Source organism: Notothenia rossii (genome assembly GCF_949606895.1).
Source record: "Notothenia rossii genome assembly, chromosome: 9".
In the NCBI taxonomy this organism is placed as follows: domain Eukaryota; kingdom Metazoa; phylum Chordata; class Actinopteri; order Perciformes; family Nototheniidae; genus Notothenia; species Notothenia rossii.
This window is the reverse complement of record NC_136907.1, coordinates 29,995,779-30,016,247: the sequence shown is the minus strand read 5'-3', so window position 1 is coordinate 30,016,247 and position 20,469 is coordinate 29,995,779. Positions and strand designations below refer to the sequence as shown.

The following is a 20,469-nucleotide window of genomic DNA, read 5'->3' as shown; positions in this document are numbered from 1 at the left end:
GCCGGGAACTCTTTTGGCCATTTTCAGTCCCTGCTAGAGAGGTGGTACGAACCTGGTGATAAAAGAGTGCCAATTTCTATTCTATTTCTATTGGCTGGGCGAATTGCAAACCACGCCCCGTTAGACTCTGAATTTCTTTTGTTAGGCAGCCATTGGTTTCCTCACTACAAAACCACATCCACACCTGAGCGAGTAGTTTTTTTGTACTTTAAAGCAGTTAAGACCACACGTACTACAACACCGGAGCGGTGGAATGATGAGGAAGTGTCGGCGCTTCTGGCAATTTACTCTGAGGACGGGATGCAGCAGCTTCTACAGAAAGCAGTTCCCTACTCCAAATGTTTTGAGCGATGTTCGCAAAAGCAACTTGAGCGGCGTGATGCCGTTATTGTTATGTCTTGACTGTGCAATAAAACAAACAAACTGGCGAAACTTTATTTATTGTGTCCCACCCCAAATTTGCAGAATAGAAGAATGTGAGAGCAGACAGGTGTCGGTGGTTGAATTTATCTACAATGTTGCAACCTTGTGCAGCAAGGGCAGGGGCAGAAACACAAGTCTTACACACATAAACACAAGTAATTTATCATGTCGTTTGTTTTAGATAAATAAGGGAAAAACACCAAACAACGGTTAATGTCCTTTTCCAAAATCTGCCTGAAGGGGTAATATATAATAAATACATAAAGATAAAGTCCATTGTTATCACGTATCTTAGGAAGATATGAACTTCTTCTTGGTGAAGTTGATGCTGAATTCATTATTTAGTAGATAATCATGTGACACTTTATCTTTCCACTACGGTCTGTCTGCTGAGCCTACCTATTATACAGGACTGTCTCAGAAAATTAGAATATTGTGATAAAGTTCTTTATTTTCTGTAATGCAATTAAAAAAACAAAAATGTCATACATTCTGGATTCATTACAAATCAACTGAAATATTGCAAGCCTTTTATTATTTTAATATTGCTGATTATGGCATACAGCTTAAGAAAACTCAAATATCCTATCTCTAAATATTAGAATATCATGAAAAAGTATACTATAGGGTGTTCAACGAATCACTTGAATCGTCTAATTAACTCGAAACACCTGCAAGGGTTTCCTGAGCCTTGAAAAACACTCAGCTTGGTTCAGTAAACTAAATCACAAGTATGGGGAAGACTGCTGATCTGACTGCTGTCCAGAGGACCGTCATTGACACCCTCCATCAGGAGGGTAAGACACAAAAAGAAATTTCTCAAAGAGCAAGCTGTTCACAGAGTGCAGTTTCAAAGCACATCCACAAAAAGTCTGTTGGAAGGGGGAAATGTGGCAGGAAACGCTGCACAACCAAGAGAGATGACCGCAGCCTTAACAGCATTGTGAAGAAGAGTCGCTTCCAGAATTTGGGGGAGCTTCAAAGACAGTGGACTGAAGTTGGAGTCCAGGTATCAAAAGTCACTGTTCACAGACGTGTCCGGGAAATGGGCTACAATAGCCGTATTCCCATGGTCAAGCCACTTCTGAACTCAAGACAACGGAAGAGGCGTCTGACTTGGGCTAAGGAAAAGAAGCACTGGACAGTTGCACAGTGGTCCAAAGTCCTCTTTTCAGACGAAAGCAAGTTTTGTATTTCATTTGGAAGTCAAGGCGCCAGAGTCTGGAGAAAGGCTGGAGAGGAGCAAAATCCAAGTTGCTTGAAATCCAGTGTGAAGTTCCCACAGTCAGCGATGGTTTGGGGAGCCATGTCAGCTGCTGGTGTTGGTCCACTGTGTTTCATCAAGCCCAGAGTAAATGCAGCTGTGCACCAAGAGATTTTAGAGCACTACATGCTTCCGTCTGCTGAAAAGCTCTATGGAGATGAGGAATTCATTTTCCAGCATGATCTGGCACCTGCCCACAGTGCCAAAACCACCAGTAACTGGTGTACTGACCATGGCATTACTGTCCTCGATTGGCCTGCAAATTCCCCTGACCTGAACCCCATAGAGAATATGTGGGGTATTGTGAAGAAGAAGCTGAAAGACACCAGACCCAACAATGCTAATGAGCTAAAGGCCGCTATTGAAGCATCCTGGGCATCCATAACACCTCAGCAATGCCACAGGCTGATTGCCTCCATGCCACGCCGCATTGATGCAGTAATCCGTGCAAAAGGATTCCCAACCAAGTACTGAGTGCATTAATGGACATTTTCAAATGTTTGATTGTGTTTTGCTGTTATAAATCTTTTTTTTTTACTTGGTCTGAGGAACTATTCTAATTTTTTGAGATAGGATTTTTGAGTTTTCTTAAGCTGTATGCCATAATCAGCAATATTAAAATAATAAAAGGCTTGCAATATTTCAGTTGATTTGTAATGAATCCAGAATGTATGACATTTTTGTTTTTTTAATTGCATTACAGAAAATAAAGAACTTTATCACAATATTCAAATTTTCTGAGACAGTCCTGTATATATATATATCTATATCATGTACAGCGGGTGGGCTTTATACCCCCTCCCCCGTGTAGTTCTTCTTCTCTCGTTTTTTTTTGTACTCGCCGTGAAGTGGTTTTGCGGCCTGCCAGTAAACCCAGAGAAGAAGAAGACGAAGTGACGTCAGCGTAATCTTGCCTCAGGGAAATTACTGCGGTGTGAATGCGATTGGCACTAGCCCCCTGGCGGATTCAGTGCCGTGGTACTTTAGTGCCGGCACTAAAGTACGGCAAGTCCTGCGGTGTGAAAGCAGCTTATAACCGTAGCCGGCCCCCGGGGCGGGCCTACTGAATGCGTGCACAAGCCCACCTTATATAAGGCGGCCACGCCTCCCGTTCCCGTCATATTTTTCTCTTCAGTGAGTGAGCAACAACTGAAGCAGAGAAAGTAAAACGTTTGAAAGAAGAAGAAAGAGTTGTCATACCTCCATGGAGTCGCCACTTCTAGAGACCCGGGCCTGTCCTCCGTGCCCTGGCTTAAATAGCCGGCGCCGATCCTCACCACCTCTGCTTCGAGTGTTTGGGGGACCTCAGTAGAACACACTACGCCTATAAAGACTCAGATTAAATGCTGTTTACCGTAGTGGTGAAAACATAGCATTATAGTGGAGCGCGCGTTCACACAAGAGCGCACGGCGGTGCGTTCAGGGACCTCAGTAAATAATCTGCCCTTTCTGTGTCGATCCTCCATGGGCAAATCTTCCCTTCACGGGGAGTTTTGCGGCGGAACGAGTCACCAGAGAGTATCACAGCTTCATAGCTGCGGCCTCCCAGCTGAGGGCTTGTCCATTAACACAATGTTATGGGGAATGGAAACTCAGCTGTGTACTAACAAAATGGATGGACAGGACGCTGAAACGGGGCTATTCCCTCCAGTTTTGCAGCGTCCCACCTCCTTTTATGGGCATGCGAGAGGAAATCTGTCTTCCCAGGAGGAGATTGGTTTCCTCTCAGCAGAGATTCAGGCTCTGGTGCAGAAACAGGCTGTGTCTGTTGTGCACCCTCAGCACAGAGAACATGGTCTTTATTCTATGTACTTCCTGGTTCTCAGGAAGACAGGGGAATTCAGATTTATTCTAGATCTCTGCAGCCTGAATCGCTACATTGACTGCAGAAAGTTTTGCATGTTAACTATAAAACAGTTAATGGGGCTACTGCAAACCGGGCGATTGGTCGACCTGAAAGACGCATACTTTCATGTGGAAATTGCTCCGGAGCACAGAAAGTGTCTGCGTTTTGCCTTCCAGGGGATAGCCTACGAGTTCAGTAAATGTGTGGCCACTGCGCTTCAACCGCTGCACGCCCACGGCATGAGAGTTTTTCTTTTACTTAGACAACCTCATAGTCATGGCCGTATCCAGGGAACAGGCAATGCTTTGCACAGAACAATTGATCACACACCTAACCAAGTTAGGCTTTGCGATCAATTGAGAAAAAAGCACCCCCATATCTCTCCAACAGGCGTTGTAGTTGGGAGTGGTGTTCGATGCAGGCGCGCTCCGCGCCACCCTGTCAGAGAGCAAAAGTGCGTCCCTTCTCCGGGCGGTTCACAGGCTGCGACAGGGGGCGACAGTGACAGCTTTAACTGTCATGCAGACTTTGAGTTTCATGACGGCTGCTCACATTGTGGTCCCGCAGGGGTTACTGCATAGCCTGCAGAGGTGGTTCTCCGGCCTGCGTTTGGATCCCATAAGGCACAAACGGCGGCTGGTGACCATCCCCCCCTCAGTGGAGGGCAACCTCCGGTTCTGGGGGTCTCCCGGGCACCTCCGGAGGGGGTCTCCACTGGGACGGGTAACCTCCTACATCACAGTGTTCACGGGAACAGGATGGGGAGGGACCTGCCTGAAGAGGGCTATAGGTGGGCGCTGGTCTCTAACAGAAACATGACAAAGCAAACTCTTAGAGCTACGGGCGGTAGTGTTAGTCCTCCAGCATTTCATGCCCCTAATTCAAGGGAAACATGTATTGGTCAGCAGCGACAACAGCACCACAGTGGCTTATATCAAAAGGCAAGGCGGATTCCGCTCCGCCGCCTTGTTGGCCACAGCGGAGAGGCTGTGGTTATGGGCATCAGAGGTGGTTTTATCTCTGAGAGCCCTCCATATCCCGGGACTGGAGAACAGGGGGGCCGACCTCATGTTGAGGGGCGGCCCCCTGCCAGGCGAATGGACGCTTCACCCAGAGGTGGTGAAGCAGATCTGGGCCCAGTTCGGGAGAGTGGAAGTGGACCTGTTCGCCAGCCGGTGCAACAGCCACTGTGCCCTGTGGTTCTCCATGGCCCTGAGCGACGACCGGCCTTTAGGGGTGGACGCGTTTGCACACGAGCCATGGCCAAGGAAGCTGCTATACGCCTTTCCACCGCTGCGTCTCATTCTTCCTCTCCTAAGGAGAGTGAGTCGAGAACGTCTGGCAGTCATTCTGGTAGTGCCGGGTCGTGGATTGTCTGACAGCGTTATTCAGTCTATCCAGGCAGCTAGAGCAGGATCCACCACAGCCTGTTACAGGCTGAAGTGGCTGGGATTCCAGCGATGGTGTGAGGACCGGAAAATAGAGCCCCTATATTGTGAGTTGGGCTCTATTTTGTCCTTTTTACAGTTATTGCTACTGTAAAGTGTATGCAGCAGCCATCTCGTCCTGCCATGAGGGATTTGGCGGCAGGTCAGCCTTTAGTCAACCACTGATATTGCGGTTTTTACAGGGGGTCAGGAGGCTGCGCCCAGTAGGGCGCACCTCCACCCCGCAGTGGCATTTGAGCCTCTAGAGAACTCCTCCCTGAAAGCACTATAATGGAAGACAGCGTAGCTACTTGCCTTAACGTCAGCCAAAAGAGTGTCAGAGTTAACCGCTCTGTCAGTGCACCCAAGCTGTTTACTGATTCGGGGTGACCGGAGCGGGGCGACACTCAGACCGAACCCCTCCCTTACTCCCAAGAGCCTAAGGAGTGCATTCAGGTCGAGGGTTATTCAGTTGGGGGGTTTTAGTCTTCCAACCCATGGTGGGGTCAGGGAAGCTAAATTACACCTCCTCTGCCCGGTGCGCGTGTAAGCATGTTATGTAGAGCGCACAGCTACCCTGAGACGCACTGAACAGCTGTTTGTGTGCTTCGGGGGCGGGGTGACTGGAAAAGCTCTGTCCAAGAAACGCCTGGCAGGCTGGCTTTGCGGAGGCATTGCACACGCCTATGAGCAGGCAGGAAGAGCCTGTCCCACGGGGGTCCGTGCGCACTCCACACAAGCTGTGGCTGCGTCGAAAGCTTTATTCAACGGTGTGAGTGTGGAGGGTATATGAGGGTATATGAGGGTGCATAGTGAACCCTTACAGCTGCGACTTTCCCCGTCTGTCTAAAACGCGGACGCAGCGGAGCCCTCAGCACTGTTTTGGGCACACTTTTTTGTGAGGCAAGCGTGTCAGGGTGTGCTCTGTGCTAATATAACAAGGGTTACAATACGTAACCCGGCGTTATGTATGGTGGTAACCCTTGTTATATAAGCACAGGCGGAGCCCTCTACTCAGGGCCCTGCCTGTCCAGCCTGTCCTCCTACAAAAAACGACCATATAGGCTGATTGTTCATCCCCTTATTACGACCCAGAGACACGTTTTAAAGTGTATGTTGTTTCTTACACGACCACTAGAGGTGCCCTGGTGGTCGTGTAAGAAACAACATGCTCCCGGCCCGTTCATTGCAAATGCTCCGGAGGGACGTTTATTCACAAATAACCCTCTCTGGAAAATCCTAAATTGTGGAATAGTTTGGCCATTAAAATGCTTCTTGATTCGATTTTTGGCGAGAAGTGCATATGGTACTCTTGGAATCCACGTCCAGTCGATGTGTAAGATATATAGTTTGATAGATATTACGAAGATGATTTGAGGTCTCGCCAGGATAACGTGTATGCAGCTTCCATGTAAAGTTAGCGTGGGTGAAAACAGTTTTTCCGGTCTCAAAGTTTTCACAATAAAACCGGATATATTCCCCTCACTGTCAAATGATTACACAGTGATATCTGCATTACTCATCCACTAAAAAACATCAGTTTATCCTTGTTAATTACATAATATTGATTGGTTTAAATTGTGTACAATGCTTTTGTGTTTTTAACTTTCGATTCAGAGAAACAAATTGTTTTTTCGGAGTTTAGAAACTACAGTTTCAGAAGACACTACACTACACAGAGTCCCCAGCTATCATTTGGGACTACAACACACAGTGATGTTATCAAATTTAAAACATATAATTAATAAATGGGTGAATTAATATACCCACATGACACATAAGTTCAGAAGAGCTTTATTTAACAGCTGCACTGTAAAATGTTTGGCTGTAAAATTAAAGTAAATTACTGGTTACTAGTTGCATGGATTTCACAGTAATTGACTGTAAATATCTCACAGTAATTTACTGTAAATATTTCACAGTCATTTACTGTAGATATTCTACATATTACACTGTACACTGCACTGTAGATATTCTACAGTAAATTAGAATAAAAGTACAACTAAATACTGTGACTTTACAGCCATGCCCATGGAATTACTGTGATATAGCAGTACAGAGCTGTGGTATTATGGTACCTTGCCGTACATACATTAGAGTAATTACCTGTATTTTCACACTATTACTGTAGAAGTAATGCAACACATTAGCCAGTAATTGACTGTAAATATAAAAATGTAAATAATACGATAATATATTGTAAATCTGACTAGTTAACTGGGATTTTACCATAAATTCAATCAGCTCAATCAGCAAAGAAAAACAAAGAAAATGCCCATGTTAACTTTGTATTACTCCATTGAAGTGCAAAGTACATTTCACAGTAACTTGGACATGTTGTTACGGCCCAACCTCTACTCCCCGGTAGTGGCTCGTGCTGAGACCCGCAACATGAAAGAATACACGCAATAACCGGTACTTGGTAACAAGCATTTATTGATAATCAGCCCTTTGCTCAAACAAGCGAAACGGGAAACAAAAAAAGGTCTGGAGGACTGGCCAAAAGGAACAAACAGAAGGAGGGAACCCGAGCCAGCCACACCACGGACCGTAGGACCCAGAGCTCCCCTCCACTAACCAGAAATCAAATATAAACCCTATGGGAAACAAAATAAAGCAGCGAAAACTGGACTAACAGGTCCTCCAGGCTAAACACATTTACAAAAATATGGCCTACAGCTCAAAATGGCAAAGAGGTATTCTAAGGAGAGTGTCTCCCGGCGTTAGGATAGGCGAGACATCCTTCTCCTCCAGCTTCTCTTTATATATACACGGCTGAGTGGAATTTGGAACACCTGGGCAGAGGCGGAGCCAGGGGCAGACCAGGTGCACCTGGGCAGAGGCGGAGCCAGGGGCAGACCAGGTGCACCTGTAGCAGGGAGGCAGAAAAGAAAACAAGGAGGGGAACACGTAACACATGTCTACAAAGACATCCACTCGAAGTCAACAATTTTTCGGAAGAATGTGCTGACATGGGGGTTTAAATTGCCATGCTACTTTTTGGCTTTCGAGCCCGTCCCAGGATTAATGCCCAGGAAGCACCTGAAAACAATAAGCCAAGACAACAATTTCAATTTTACATAGATTTATATGTTGCATCGTTTATTTTAAGGCACATTCAGCGGTGCCCCTTTCAATGTAAGTAAAACCTGCACCAAAGAAATAAATTAGTATTTAAAGCCAAGCAAGAGCGATAAAAGCAAGAAAATCACTTAATTTGTTGTGTTATCACAGAGGATGGTCTGAATACAGTATTTTACTATGAAATAATACAGTAACATGTTGTGAAATCCTGGTAAACATTTATCCTGTACATTCACAGTAATTAAATGTGAATGTATTGATTTCACTGTGAAATCTAAATGACAGTATTATATTGTGAACATTACAGGTGAAGACTGTAAAGTTGTAAAACAGTAATTTATTGTAAAATATTACAGCTAAATATTGTGAAATCATGGTAATATTTTACAGTGTGGTCTTATGTCTGTGACCCCTCCTGTTGTTCATTGATAAGCCTGAAACATAAAATTGTCAAGGTTCAGAGGCACATTTTGCAAATATGGCAGTAGCCATAGATCAGAGGTTTTCAAAGTGTGAGGCGCGCCTCCCCTGGGGGGCACCAGAGAGCTTCAGGGGAGGCGCAGCGTGAGACACAAAAGAACGAGAAAAAGACGAGTAAAGTGACACTTGCCCACTTGTGGCTGTCTGTGGAGACCGAGTTCCCCCACCTCGCCAAAAAGGCTGTAAAAGTGCTCATTCCCTTCACCTCCACCTACTTGTGTGAGTGCAGGTTTTCCGCATTGACTTTGATCAAAAGCAAGTACCGGTAAAGGCTGCAGCCAGAGTATGATCTGCGTTTATTCCTGTGTGCATCAAAGACGCAGACTCATTGTTCCCACTAGAGTAGGGGTGTGTGTAATAAGGAGGCAAAGTTGACGTTCAGTGTGTTGCCGGGAGCATATAAGGATTTATCCACCATGTTGAAAATGTTAAAAAAAATATGTCTTGAGAACACGGCGTGCGGAAATATACGGGTCGTGCTGCAGCTAGATGTGCCTGTCCTCTTTAAGAAGGTGTCGGCGACTGACATGCAAGGAAGAACGGCTGTCCACAGGCTGTTCCAACTTTAACAACTGTATTAACTTCCAGGGTAGTGAATTGAACATGCAATTGTAATTGGGTATGTGGTATATTTTCATGCACGGACACGCATGTTCCACAACACACAAACTAAACAACACTAAATTTTCCCATCGCTACCAGTGTCCTTGCGATCTTGTTATAATAACAAGTGCACGTTACTGATGCAATATGGTTGAGACCATTCAGGCTTATTCTAGAGGGGTGCAAGGAATAGTCCAAGTAGTGGGGGAGTTTTATACAATATGTTTAAAACATAAAAATGTTTAAAAAAGTTATTGTTTAATGTTTTAAGGAGGATTGGCTACTTAGCCAATCAAATCGGTGCAGTCAGCACGATAGATTCAAACACATACACACAGAGACGAGACAAGAGGAGAGAAACAGTCGGAGTAATTTCAAATGGCGGAAGGTAGACAGCGAAAACGGAGCATTTAATTACATTTTCTCTTACTGGACCTCTTTGAAATGCAATTGAATACCCCTGCATTATAGCAACAACAACAATAATAATAATAATAATAATAATAATAATAATAATAACAGCAATAATAATTGGGAGGGGGCTGTTCTTATGTTCTCTGAGGGGAGGCTCACCTACCCACACTTTGAAAACCCCTGCCATCGATCATCTTAAGATAAGATAAGATAAGATATACTTTATTGATCCCAAGCTGGGAAATGTTTTTGTTAAAGCAGCATACTACTTTGTTCTACTCCACTACAATCCAGAGGTTAACCTGGTATTTTTACTCCACTACATGTATTTTAGTTACTTTGCAGATTCTGATTAATGATGTGAAATATAAACAACCCTTAAATCAGACTTTAGTTACACCTGAGTCAAATTCAGGGAAGGTGATTGTCAAGTGCCAAAATAAACTATGCAATATATTGGACGCTAAGTACTTTGTCAGACTTCATATTTATCTGTGGATAACCCCAACGTTTTTTTCTTATTCCAAAGAAGACCTTAACTTAAAGTATTCTTTAATGTTTAAATAAAGCCTTATTAGTTTGTCTGTTTTGCACATCCTCCTGTCAATATCTTTGGACGTCCTGCACAAAACTGTTTTATTGTAGAGGTCACTACAGTATCTTCTTGATATTTTCTATTCTATATTTCTATCATGCCTTCTACTTTTCCCCAATTTTGTATGTAGGCCACTTTTAATATTTAAATGTTTTCATCAAATAAAACGTATTCAACAACAAAATGCAATAAAGTGCTTTAACCACTAGGCGGTGCGAGTTAAAACACCAGTGGTGTAGTTAATAAAACATAATAATATCAATCATAATATGACTATTAACTTTATTGTGAAATTAAAACAGAACGGTAAAGGAAAATATAGTTTCACTCTCTCAATTTTGAAGCTTATGCATTGTACCATGAACCTGTATAGACCTGTAACAGTAAACTGCATGAGGAGTTGGAAAGGTAGTTCAGTAAATAATATCTTTAAAAATTACAAAAAAAATCCCTTTCTATCAGCTGTGCACCGTTATGGTGTAAATATAACCTATCTACCAATTGGATCAAATATAAAAGTCAGCCATATTAGTGTTGATAGTGCAAGGAGACGTATGGTGTGAAAAGAAATGGAAGATGTTGTTTAATTGCTAATATATTTATGATCCACGTCACGTATTCAGTTTTTTCTGATGTTTTTTAGTTGATGAGTACTGCAGATATCACTGTTAAATCAACTGAGTTATAGATATCTCAGTTGATGAATCATTGGTTTTATTATGAAAACGTTGAGACCGTAAATACTGTTTTCAACCCGTAACTTTACATGGAGGCTGCCGCATACCTCAAATAGTCTTCCTAATATCTATCAAACTATAGATCCTACATATCGACTGGACGTGGATTCTAAAAGTACAATATACACTTCTCGCTAGAAATCTAATCAAAAAGTGTTTTAATGGCCAAACTACCCTACAATTTAGGATTTTACAGAGAGGGTTATTTGTGAATAAACGACCATCTGTAACGTTAGTATTCAACGGGAGCACTATAGGGTGAAAACTTTAAAACGTAACTATAGGACTTATTAAGTGTTTGAACAAACTACATATTTGGTCTTAATAAGGGCCTGAACAATCGGCCCATTTGGTCGTATGAGTTGGAGGACTTGTTGTGTCTGTCCTATGCTGCTCGCAGAAGAGAAGTATAGGATGACGGGAACGGGAGGCGTGGCCGCCTTGTATACAGTGGGTTTGTGCATGCATTCAGGTTGGCCCGCCCCGGGGCCGGCTACGGTTATAGATGTCTCAGTTGATGAATGCTCGCATAGTATGGTTGAGACGTAGAACAGTAGAGGGCTCCGCCTGTGCTTATATAACAAGGGTTACTATCCGTAACCCCTCGTTTCCATGCTTTAATGTTCAAAAAGCCCTTTATTGTTCTCATACTGCCTGTGCTGCAGCACCTCTTTTCACCCTCTGTCTGAAACCAGAGCCCAGTCTGCTCTGATTGGTTAGTTGGCCAGTTGTGATTGGTCAACTGCTTAGAGATGTCAGAAATATCGTTACCCAATAGAAGTGCAAGTGTTACATAGTGATGTCATTATGTTACGGAAGAAAACAAAGGATTCCAATTGAGGCGTTTCAGGCAGGGGGGGGGAGTGTGGGAGAGAAAACCCCAAAAGCACAATAGGGTCGCTTAAATAGCTATGACCAAGCACTCCATTTTCTAGTTTATCTCATATGAATGTATTTATGTGTGTGTATGTGTGCATTTTCAAATACAGTCACATATGAGATAGGAGGGCTTAGTGAGGATCCAATTTAGCTTTAGGGTTCTCCCCATGGATCGGCTACCTGCTCTGTCTCATGACTTATTCAATATGCCCCGTTCTCTGGGAGGCCATATAGGTTAGCCTTCCAGACTAGAACCGAGGTCAATGGTCACAGATCCATGCTCAGGTTTATTCTCACACCAGCAGCAATTCACCAAGGACCAGAGCCCATGTGAATGCTCTCTGACTACATGTGGAGTAATGGACGCTGCTCTGTAACTGCAGAGCTTAATACAGACAGAAGAGGTCGTTCTGTCTGACACACCGAGACGCCTCAAAATACTATCATAGATAGGCTCTTTGTTCAGTTTGAAGACGCTACTTATGACTCTGGACTTTTGTTGTTTTTAACCATCTTTTAACTGAATAAAGGATTTTAGTCGTAGGGTTTGTAGAATTTAAGGTTTTCCCTGATTGACGAGTTAAGTAAATGCTTCAGACAGCTAGACTTGCATCAGCTCTCTGGATAGCAGAACTCTTACTTTTTATGGAGAACTGTTTCATTCAGTGCTTTTACTGGTTTAGATCACAGGGTGCGTTTGTCTCTGAGTGGAGGAACCTTTCCAGACAATTGGGCATACAAATCTCCTGAAAGACGATTTAAAGCATCAAAACATCTCAAAACTATTCCATGACTGCCTTGAAGCAAAAGGAGACATTAATAACGCCACGAATGTTTCAGACAGCTCTTGGATGATTTGCAAAAAAAAAGGACTCTTGGGTTTTTGGTCATTTTGGTTCTACTTGCATCTCTGAATTGCTCTGGGAGTGCCTCTCTGAATAGAAAAAACGTAAAAGTATTTATCTGAATAGGTAGTTGCATACTTGTTGCTAACTTGCAGTATGCTGTTCTGTTCTCCAAATTTGACTATTTACATCACAAAATGCATCAAACATGTCACTCAGGCTACCTGAACCCTCTTCCTCCCCTATCCTCAAAACAAAGACCCCATCGCTCACACCAGATTTCTTTTCGGGAAGCCTCATAGTGCTGTTCATGTTCAACGTCTTTCTATTCTTGTTATTATTTTTAAATTGAGACATTTACCTTATCTGGACATCCCTTCCCACTGAAAGGCTGAGTAAATGCTCACAATCTCTATCCGTTAAAAAAATTCCGAAAGTGACAAAACATGATTACACACTAGTTATTGGTCTTCATCATTTCCAAAAGTCCCCCCCCCCCCCTCCACTTTGAACCACTAACAATCTAAACAATCGGCTATAAACGTGGGATTTGTTTTTGATCAGCATCTCAGCCTCAAACAGAACATGAAAGAGTCTTGTCCGATGTAGATGAGCATTGTTGCTGTAATATTGTAATATTGGTGTTTATGGGGAGCGTTGGTCAAACCATTGCTTTTGAGTCAAACACGTCATCCACACCCTTATTTCCTCTCTCTTAGACTACAGTAATTCATCATTGCGTGAACGCTGCAGCAGTTGTCCGTCTACAGTGGGTCGAATGAAGCAGCAACACTCACAAACAATTGCAGAGATCACTTAAAATGTAGGAACTCCTAACGCGTTATTCTGCTTTGCAACCTCTCAGGTCAGAAACAGTTCCAAGCTTAAAAAACATTTTGTTGCTAAAGTAAAAAAATGCCTTATTTTAATCATTTGTTTTAAGCTTGGTTAACACTTAGTGGTTGTATTCCAAACAGATCCAGTACCAGTTGACATCCATATCCTCCAAAAGGTCCTCATTAAATCTTTTTTTCTTATTAGAAATTTGTTTGAAAAGGGTCATGATTAGAGTTATACCAAAAATGTATATTGTGTGGCGATAGTGACCTTGATTCCCCAAGTATGATCAGTTTATCCTTGAGTTCATGTTGACTGTTGTGCCAAATTTGAAGAAATTCCTTCAATCCGTTTCTAAGATTTCGGTAACACTTTACAATAAGGTACACAAAATGCGCTTAGTTACTGAGTAGTGAATAAGGAACGACTAGATAGTTAATGGTTAGTCAATGAGGAGTTCCTGAGTGACTGCGATTGAAGAACTGATGGTTAGTTACTGTTAAACAGACTGGGGGGTACTGTATTAATGAATGATTAGTTAATGAGTTACTTTGATTGAAAAACTGATGGATTGTTACAAGCAAACAGACTGGGGGGTACTGTATTAATGAATCATTCGTTAATGGTTAGTTAATGAGGAGTTCCTGGGTGACTTTGACTGAAGCAATGGTCCGCTGCAGCAGGGCACTTTTAAACCGGCCATCTTCGGCTGGCTTGGGTCCCACACTGGATCGACTGGTGGATGTGGATCTGACTCACGTGTTACTGCTTAAGTCATCATTACTTACCATTACTTAGGCAGTTTGGGTACGGTAAACTCAAGTAACACATACAAAAAGAGTACTTACCCATTACCTAATGATTACCTTGCCATTACTTAAGCAGTGTGTGAGCGGAGTCAGCGGGAAGGGGTGTGGTGGTGCAGCAGGTCTGTGAGGTAGAGGGGGGCCTGGTTGTTGAGGACTTTGAAGTTGATTCTTCACAGCAGGAGGGTGTGGTTGATGGTGTGGAATGCTGCGGCGAGGTCGAGGAGGATGTTCAGGTTGCCGGAGTCAGAGGAGAGGAGGAGGCAGTTTGTGATTTTCAGAAGAGCTGTGCTGTGTTTTGATCGGAAACCGGATTGAAATGGCTCAAAGAGGTCATTGGAGCTGAGGTGGGATTTTAGTTGTGAGGCAATGACACGTTCAAGTATTTTTGACAGAAAGGGAAGATTTGAGATGGGCCGGAAGTTGGACATGATGTCAGGTGTGAGTCTAGGTCTTTTGAGAGTGGGTGTGACAGCAGCCAGTTTTAGAGAATGGGGAACTGATGAAGTTGACGTTTCCTTGATTTCATTTGGCGGAGTTCGGGGGTATACCAGGGTGCAGAGTGTATGAAAGAGACATTTTTTGTTTTTGTGGGCGCCAGTTCATTGAGACAGAAGGAGAGGGTGCTGTTATAATAGTCCACAAGTTCAGATGGATTTTCAGAAAGTGGGGGGGGGGGACACAGACATCTTGCAGGTAATAGAGGCAGTGATTGCTGAAGGTGAGATGGATTTGAGATTTCTGTAGGGTATTGTGCGTTTTTGGGCGGGGAAGGGGATGTTGATGTCCATGATGATGGCCAGGTGATCAGAGATGTGGAGATTGAGGCTGGACAGATGATGGATGGTGAGACCAGTGGAGCAGACCAAGTCCAGGATGTGACCACGGATGTGTGTTAGCAAGTTGATTTGTTGAGAGAAGTTGCAGCAAATTCAGAGGCATATTTGCAGGTCGGGTCTTTAACATGAATGTTAAAATCCCCTAAGAGGAGAATAGATGGGGATATGGCAGAAAGCTTAGTGAGAATGTCAGATAGGTCGGAGAGAAAGGAGGGGATTGGCTTCGGCGGACGGTAGATGATGGCTGTGACCAGGGGAGTGGGACCAGAGAGTTTGAAGATCAGGTGTTCAAATGAAGAAACATCTGGGATGGAGATTATGGTAGTGTTTATGTCCTTGTGGGCGAGGTTTGTCAATGTATGTGAATCCTGCTGGGGTGATTTGATTCATAGAAAAATAGTCTATCTAGTCTTCGGGCGGATACAGAAAGTCCAGTTTATTGTCTTTCATGAATTCATTCAGAATGTGGCTTTTATTGTGGATGAAGCGTGTATTGATCAGGGCTGCTCTGAGGTGATGTTGCATTGGGAGGGGTTGTGTGGACTGGGAGAGTCGAAGGAGATTGGTCAGATTCACGTGTTGTTTGTTGTGATGGCGTAGTGTGGGCGTGTGACAGGATGGAGTGTGGAGACGTGGAATGAAAAAAAAACGTAGGGCCAGATCCTCTGTGTGGAGGACGACGTTTGCGGAGTATTTCATTATCTGCGAGGATGTCCAAGCAGTCCGGAGGCAGGCCGTTATTAAAGGAGTGGAGATCTGACAGGGAGTAGAGCGGTGGCATGATCCATTGAAGTGGCGCTAGCACAGAGCTAGCTAATGCTGGGGACCCGGGCAGCAGAGAGCAGGAGCCGGATGACCGTGGAAAAAGGAGCGGTGTGACGGTACGTCTACACAGCAGCGAAAAAAATTCTTGGAGGTGGGCGTATCTGAAGCTTGGGGATTTTTTGCGAGCAACGCGACCAACAACCAATCACATGAATCTCCCGCCCCCGACATACAAAGCAATAGCAATGTTAAAAATAAGTAAACTGGATATAAAATCCCCAAACAGGCGAAAACCTACCAGTTTCACCCACTGTCTCTGCCACCTCCCTCCATGCCTGGTTCCTCCGGTTTTTATCCCGGTAAGTAAATAGGGACTGGTCATAAAGAACCGGGTGATTTGCTACCGCAATAACTAATTTCTCCTCCATTTTGTTAGGAATATAGAAAATGAACTGCGTTATGTCACTCCCAGCTTACACGCGGTTTGATTGGCTAGCGCTTGTACTGTCAGATTTGCATAAGCCGTTTTTTCATTGGCTGATGCTTCCACCTCAGCTTCAAAAGTTGAACATTGCTCAACTTTTGAATCCTGAGATGCCTGGAAATCTCCGCTTTGCTTTTCCACAATGCAGTTCAGCGAAAGGTGAGGCAAAGTGACGTCACCCCATTCAAAGTGAATGGGCAGAAGCGTTGGAAGATTTTTTTAACGCTGCTGTGTGGACGGGCCGTGAGTCCAGGTAGAATCAGAAGGATAATCCACAGCATATCAGGAGAATAATTCCAGTGGAGATTCGTAGGAGGGGCTGACAGCCTGGCGCAGAGTGGGAGCCGGGTGACCAGCCTACTAGCTTGTTAGCTAGCTTGATAGCCACAGTGCACAGGCTGTAGGCGGCAGGGAGAGACGATGTCAGCCGGGAAGCCGGCTGATCGCAGCGGGATGGGAAGACCCAGATAAGCCGCGGAGTTAGGGTGGAGTCAGGGTTGAGACAGAAAATACTTTTGGGAGCCGAGGAGCATCTAGGTAGCAGCCTGCTAGGTCCGATAATGCTAGCGGGCTAGGGACCGGTGAGCAGGAAAGAGCCAGCAGGTAGGAGATGACAACACAAGGATCCGTGTCAATTCGATAGAAAGATGGTGCTATTTTTGCTGATGACTGACCTTTAAAAATTAGAGAGCCAGACAAGAGAGGTTCTGATCTGGACTAAAGAACAAGATTTTGGGTGGAGGAGCGGCGAACAAACAACACCAGCACCCTCAGCGGCCCGGGAGAAAATATGTCCTAATAAGGTCCTTTAACATCCACGTTGCACGTCACATCACCACATCACTGCTCACGTCACTATCATAATATATATATATACACCAGTGGCGAACCGTGTCTATCACAACTGGACCTTCTGTAGAAACACACACACCCCGCCGTAATGTCCGTCTTTTCACTGAAATGTCATCTTGAAAAGGTCACTCACAATTCCGCAACAACTTCATCTTCACCTGTTGCACTTGTCATTTCAACGTTAAAAACAATAAAATGGCATGAATTGCTTCATTGCATTCATCTAGATCCTCTATCTCGAGCAGTTAACCAGCGGGCCTAGAGTACCCTGGAACCAAGGGGAACTCTGAAAGAATATGCCCATTGGCTACAAATCAATATATAATTGGTTGATCAAACTGTCAGTCCAAACATACGCTCTCATTCAATGCAATGCCCAGGGCATTCTATCAAGGATGTAGAATACCTTGGTTGAAGGATATTCTACCCAGAGACCCAGAACAATATCTGGTTGCTTTCTTTTCTAACACAAAACCACTGCAATGCCTAGTGCATGATCCGAGAAGGACAAACAAATCAACGTAACACTGTAATATTACAGATCAACAACACAGATACGATTCTTATTTATTCATTTTATTACATTTTATTTATATAATTAAATCGATTTTTAGTTTGTTTTATCTGAGTGTTCCAAGGTATTCTCTGAATACCTTGAAGGCCCTGACGGTTCGCCACTGATATACACATATTACAGAATTGCAGAATAACTATGAAATTGCCAAGATAACATTACCGTATTTTCCGGACTACAAATCGCACCAGAGCACAAGTCGCTCTTGTCAAAATACGTGTCGTTAAGAGAAAAACCCCATATATAAGTCGCTTCGGTGTAGGCTATCCATCCAGTTAAACACTTTCAAAGAAACTCCAGCACAGATGTCAGCTTTACGGAAGTTTAATGAATTGGTGAAACTGTAAACGGTAAATGGTGTCGGTCGTCACTGAAGCCCATGCTGTGTCGATTCATCGCACAACATCCTGGAAAGTTACGTGACTTTATTCTTCTTCGGTGGTACAGCAGTTTTCAGTTGTCGCGATTGTATATTGGGCCATCTATTGGCCGTCACATCACATCACTACAAAAACAAAAGACAGGAAACTCAGTATCCCCCAGTCTGTTTACCAGTAACTAACCATCAGTTCTTCAATCACAGTCACTGATGAACTCATTAACTAACCATTAACTATCTAGTCGTTCCTTATTCACTACTCACTAACTAAGCACATTTTGTGTACCTTATTGTAAAGTGTTACCAATATTTCAGTCTCACAACCATTTAAAGGTTATTATTAGTGCATGCTTGAGTCCAAGTGCATGTTTGTCTTATTGAGAAATATTGTGTTTAGGATAATGGGACAGACATTAGATAACATTGACTGATTTGACCTCCAAACTTCAGCTTTTCCTTTAGTTCAATTCTACGTTTGTCACAAAAATATATTTCACAAGAATAGAACAAACTTTGAAGGTTGACTACCAAATTCTAATCAGATCATCTTTTAATCCAAACTGTGAGAAATAAAAGGTGTATTTGTAGATTAAAAGCCCTACATTTGATGCTGCTGCAGAAACAATTTGCCTACAAACATCTACCTCATACAACAAAGAACATGGTGACGTGTGTGAACAGCACAGGTATGAATAATCCATACTCGTTGTTTTCAAGATCAATCAAAGCCCAGAATGCACCTGTACTGTGTAAACTCTGTAGCATGACAGCGATCTAAAACAGTCGTCTGTGCTTATTGTCTTTTTGTCTGTCAATCATTATGGTATAGTTCCCTCCCTGTCAAATGAGAATGTGTCTTCTGTCTGGCAGACTATTGGCACTGTGCCACAAACAGCACTACACAGACAGTTGCTGAATGATTGAATCAGTATGTACTTATGTGAATGTATCTAATAGTCAACCCTCCATCAGAGATTTTTGTTGTTGTCTCTTATTTGCATAATTGTTCTTGTTTGGATAAAAATGTGGTGCATTTTGCCCATTACAGTTAAAAGAGGCACATTGATTTGTCTTCTTCTCGAGTAAAGCGCAACACATTTAGCTTAATCTACTAAGTGTGTTGCCTCACTCTTGGAACAATGCCAGCAGCTTCATCTGCAGTTTTATTTCCCAAAGCAAGCCAATTTGACTGGGATTAAATGTCAGGCTAATGTCTAAATGATTTGTCTCCTCCACCTTCCAGCCGCATGGAAACAAATCTAAACAAATGGTACCCCTCTTATCTATAATTAATCATTTTAATGGATCCCAACTGCCTAACTCCTCCCCCTGTCTTCCACTACTCTCCCCATTAAGTAACCAGTGAAAGATTAGCGGGTAAAACTGCAGCTAATGATGGAGTTTTGAGCGATGGTGCTTGAATAATGAACTGATACCTTTGGAATATATCATGCTTCAAATGAGGCAGGGCTGAATCAATAATGGTAATCAGTGTAGTCCTTTCTTGCCTGCAGGCTGCTGTTATTTGATGCAAAGCCTTTTTTTGTGCATCAAATAAGTCCTATTGATCAGGAACAAATGACAAGCTGATGGAAAACCGATTGAGAGGGACATTATATGATTAGCATCTGGTTTGAGCACATTGCACTGATATATCAGCCTCATATATTATAATTCCACATATATCTCGACTTTCAGCTCTTTCACATGAATCTAATTGTATCCAAATTCATGATTTGATATACATGTAGGAGATATTCCTCACAGAAAATGCATGAAAGGTTTATTCTAGTCAAGGCAGAGGAGAACCAAACTTTCAGATGTACGACGAACAAAAACGGTCAACAAAAAAACAGACTTAAATACAAGCAGAACTAATCATAAAATGCAATCGTACAGGAGGTCAGCTGGTTGCAGGGTCGATGCTGAACAGATGAAACTGCTAAGGACGCGTCTAGTTTTTCCAACCCAGGTAAGATCTGACTACGGCAAATACCGCATGACAAAAACATCAAAATAACGACAGAATCACAAGCGGCTATTTCACCCTGCAAAACATGTATTTGACAGCTACAGACGCTTCATAAAGCATTTTCTTCAAAGTAGAGGAAAATAGTGCTTTTTAAATATAACTCACAATCAGAGTTATGCAGAGCCGCAGCAATATGAATTAATCTTTAATATGAATACACCATGCATTTATGAAGCATGGTAAACAATCTGTAGCTTGTTTTTCTTGTGTGCCACGTTGTGTACATCGAAACAGTATACAGTATACAGTTTGTACTTTGTTACTTAGCAACATTGTCACGTTATGTTACAAATTCTGGTTACAC

The 20,469-nt window shown here is 43.1% G+C and overlaps 1 protein-coding gene across 1 annotated transcript in view; it reads right to left on the bottom strand.

The window, feature by feature from the left end:
• Positions 1 to 20,469, bottom strand: part of kirrel3a (kirre like nephrin family adhesion molecule 3a) — a 456,972-nt gene that overhangs the window by 199,067 nt on the left and 237,436 nt on the right. The gene's annotated exons all lie outside the window — the stretch shown is intronic.